We start from the raw sequence: 4,813 nt of genomic DNA on the forward strand, positions 1-4,813 counted from the left end.
TATTTAATGACGAAGTTGACAATTAATGATTATTGTGCCATTTTTTTGTATTTGGTGTAGTATTTAATGACGAAGTTGACAATTAATGATTATTTCGCCACTTTTTTGTAATAAACATACAAACATAAGCACGTTTTGCACATACAAAGCATTATGGCAGGAGATACTCAGATCACCTTGCTGTCAATTCAGTATTTCCAAAAAACAGTTTTCTTTAAATAATGCTAAGTGGTTTCATAAGTGATTTTGTAACTTTGTGAATTGCAAATTATTGTTTAGTGATACAGGTGATTATTCCACCCAAGAAACGCCCTTTCTATGGAATATCTTCTGCCACTAAAAGAATGCAAGCACAAAGAGCAGCTGAAACAGAAGAAGAACACAATCAAAGATTTCAAGCACAAGCTGCAAGACAGGCTGCTCAAATACAGGAAGAGACTGGAACAATGTAAAGTTAGACTTCGAGCTCAACCTGAAAGGCAGGCTACTCAAAGACAGCAAGAAACTGTTGAACAGCACAAAGCCAGAGTTCAGTCAGAATCATCAAGGCAAGCTCGATATAGACAACAAGAAACTTCTGAACAGCATCAAACCAGACTTCAAGCACAAAAATTAAGACAAATAACATACAGACAGCAAGAAACAGAAAAGCAACATGATGTACGACTTCAGGCTCAAAGAACAAGACAAGCTCAAACACGATCTAATATTTTTTATTTCTCGCATCACAGCTTTTGTCTTCTTGCTGAATAATTTCCTGAAAAAAATACTGATCTATACATTTCAAATCTACATTTTCACCTTGCAACGCGGGGTAACTCAGCTAGTGATTAATAAATGGGAAAAGTAAAGCAAAAATATATATGAATGATTTTATATATATATATAGAAAATAAAGGCCAGAAAGTCTTACTTTTCCTGTGCTTCTAAGTATGGCATTGATTTAATAAGCCCAAGGTATGGGTCTTCTAGTTTGTTGAATTTTGACATATCTTCAATGTTTCGAGATACCTGAAAAAAATATAAAAATAAATAAAACTAGTCTGTGGTTCCTCATCGTTACCAATATATCTTTAAATATAACTGATTATAAAGCTAATTTAAAGTTAAATCATCGTTACTAGTATGTAAAACATTTAAAAGATGGCAGAACAACGAATTTGATGCCTCGAAATTTCATGAGTAGCTTTATCCATTAAACTTTTATTAAGTTAATGCAGTATGCTGCATATCAGACATATACGTATTATACATAATCCTCACCCTAACTGAAGTAAAACAGCAGATTTGTATAAATTCAATTTTTACTAGAGTCAATCCGTCTCTAGCTAAACGGCTATTTTATGAGACTAAACAAAGGATATTTATTACACAGGAGAAACATGATAATACTGTTACGTCTCCGTTTGTTAATTGATTTTTCCGTAACTTCGTTCCGACGAAATTTTAACGACACAAATCTTTACTTAATAAAACTGGTTTATTCTTTCCGAATATAACTTTACCGATACACTCAACTTCAACAATCGCGCTAAACAAACGCTATAACAACGAACGTCAATAATACTTCTGACTGCAGTTCAATTACTCACTATCTATACACACATTACATTCCCCTCTCTTATATACCAGCCTACTCTATCTAGCAAATACTAGAGCATTCGCCAAGATACGGGATAGTTCTAGAAACAAGAGGGCGTGAGAATTGTCACGTCATCTCGATGACGCAACAATACATTCAACAGTAACATAATAAAACTATGTACTTGTTTATTGTTTCAATAGCTCATAATAACAGAAGCTGTATTTGATTTTATAATATTTAAAAATATATCAAATAAATGGGTTATAGACTAATTTTAAGTTTAAGCGGTTTTTATAGCTCAGAAGTTTACTTGAAATTAAAAACTAATCCCATTTAGTAAATTAGTTTTAAAAGAATGAAAAAAATCGATTCATTTGCATGAAATCATAATATAATCAAGAAGATTATAACAAATGTGAATCCATTTTATTTTGAACGTTTTGAATTATACATTTTATGCAAAAACTGTTCAGTTGTAAGAATAATACAAGACTAGCAGAGACATTTCCGGCCAAAGTATCTTTATCGTAACAGTACTTCTTTAAACATAACATTTCTAGCACAATACAAACGAATTGTAATCCTAGACAACTTTATAAAACTTTAACTTATGTTAGGCCTGAGTTCGATAAAGAGATAAATTAACACTGTAACCTGTGTAATTTTTTTTTTTTTACTTTAGTTTATTTAGGACTAAACTTTACTGTACTTAATACTATCGATAAATAAACTTATAATATTATTCTACGACCTAACGTCAAACCTTTTTTTAAAACTTTGATAAGTTTTTAATATTCTGCTGTACAAAATGGTTAGTAATATACTATTTACATTCTCCTTTTGTTCTTGATTCATACAGCAATCGTAGCGACGCGATCATTGAGCTTTGCAGCTCTCTGCCGCAGACTGTCATCGAGTGAATAATGAACATGCGCAGTTCTAACTACGCATGCTTATGCAACAGGTTCTCGGTCAGAAAGCGTAACGGTCTAATATACAAACAAGCAAAATGATAGTATAGATACTAAAATTCAAAAATAAAACAAATTAATATATATACGTGCGTACATAATACGATAGAAAAGAAACAAACAAGGGCATAGTTAAAAAGTAAATAAAGAGATATTCAACAAATCAAAAGGTTTAAGTCAAAGAAGCTAAATATCAACCTACTCTTAAGCACAATTTATGTTCTTTTTAGTCAAAACTAATAAAATATTTATTCATCTTCTTAATTAAGGTCAAAAATAGTTCCAAACATGCTTTCAAATAGTTTTACAAATTAAAACTTGTGTTCATTTAGATATTTTGAATAAGTAGTTAAAAACAGGCTAGGGACTTGTTAACAGGTTTAAATACTTTTTGTTCGAATTTTAAAAATGAGACGTTATTAGGCCTACAAGCAATTTTATTGTTCGTTTGTACAATGCATATATTCTGTTATGATAATATAACCTAATGTAGGTTGGTTCTTTAGAACGTCACAATAAAATAACCACACTGGAAAATATAGTACATCTAACATTATTATCCCCATCTCCTTTCCGGATCATAGGCTCAAGTTTTGAAGTAGAAACGTTAGGGTTATGAATTACTTAGGCTAAACATTAAACTGTTAGTGTTAATAGCATAAAAATATAAGTTTCTTGATGTTACTACAGACTAGCAAATTTTCAAAGGTTTGAGTGTTAAAAAAGTAAATTATTTGTAAACTTATTCTGATCATAAACATTTATTTGCGTTATAGGTGATAGGCTTTATGGTCTTATGAACATATTTCAAAGTTGAATAACTTATTTTAAATCTATCAACTAAGCCTAATCAAATTAAGGATATCCTATTAGTATTAGCCTAGAATGTTATAAATTTGTTCAATTTTACTAAGTATACTAAATACTTTTTTGTTTTTCAACCTACCTTGATTTTCTTGAACTTCAGTTGAAACAAAAGTATTCTTAAACTTGACTTCCCCACTACATGTAAAGCTAGACCTAGGCTGAAATTAGAACATAGAATTTGCAACAACGGTTCAAAATGTTTGTTCTATAGGAATCGTCATAACTTGGTGGACTACTAGAGAGCGTGCTAAAAAATAACACATTAATGATTATATGAACTATTGTCATCACACAAAGTTAATGGTTCATTTCCAAGTCGCAAAAAATAAATGAATGAAAACAAAGTGAAAAATTATGTTTATTACATTCAATTATTAAATTTACCTAGCATGATAGGTTGTCCATTACTCCTACGCTTTATTCATCATCAATGTCGCGTTGAATGAATTTAACTTTTCAATTTCTGTGCAAGATAAATTATTTATTGTGACACAACAATAAAGTTCGCTAACTGCTTTAATTCAGCTGGCCCTTAAATATTTTAATATTATAAAATATATATAAAAACATACCCGCCTTAATTACCCTGTGCGAAGCCGGGTACTTTCGCCAATCGAATATAAATCGACTGCTTCGATATTTATTTATATATATACACTAGCTGAGTTACCCGGCGTTGCACGGTGAAAATTTAGATGTGAAATGTATAGATCAATATTTTTTCAGCAAATTATTCAGTAAGTAGAATTGTATGCTTGAACATTTTGTAAGAAGTGTTTAGATTCAGATGTAGTGCATATAATTAAAAGGTTCTGGAGGTTCCGAAAGCGCAGGTAATTGAACTTTTCCATTGGTACAACATATTCCTGGTGATTCTTTATCCCACTTTTTTAGCACCACATTTATCACATATTTTAGACATTGATCCAATAGTAACTACTTTGTCAGATGCATAATTATATTGTGGGTTATAGTTAAAAGCACTTAAATTCCACTGCCAAGCAATGAAGGCTCGATATTGTGTTTGAGCTTGTCTTGTTCTTTGAGCCTGAAGTCGTACATCATACTGCTTCTGTTTCTTGCTCTCTGTAAGTTATTTGTCTTAATTTTCGTGCTTGAAGTTTGTGTTTGAAGTTTCTTGTTGTTTATATACAGCTCACCTTAATGACTCTGACTGAACTCTGGGTTTGTGCTGTTCAACAGTTTCTTGCTGTCTTTGAGTAGTCTGCCTTTCAGCGTGAGCTCGAAGTCTAACTTTACGTTGTTCCAAAGTCTCTTCCTGTATTTGAGCAGCCTGTCTTGTAGCTTGTACTTGAAGTCTTCGATTGCATTGTTCTTCTGTTTCAGCTGCTCTTTGTGCTTGCATTCTTTTAGGGGCAGAAGACTTTCC

General features: G+C 31.6%; 1 pseudogene; it reads right to left on the reverse strand.

Moving 5' to 3' along the window:
- Window positions 1–3,581, reverse strand: part of LOC106465823 — a 48,509-nt pseudogene extending 44,928 nt beyond the window's left edge.
- Between the last annotated feature and the right edge of the window lie 1,232 nt (window positions 3,582–4,813).

The sequence above is a fragment of the Limulus polyphemus genome, unplaced genomic scaffold (assembly GCF_000517525.1).
Source record: "Limulus polyphemus unplaced genomic scaffold, Limulus_polyphemus-2.1.2 Scaffold2062, whole genome shotgun sequence".
Classification (NCBI taxonomy): domain Eukaryota; kingdom Metazoa; phylum Arthropoda; class Merostomata; order Xiphosura; family Limulidae; genus Limulus; species Limulus polyphemus.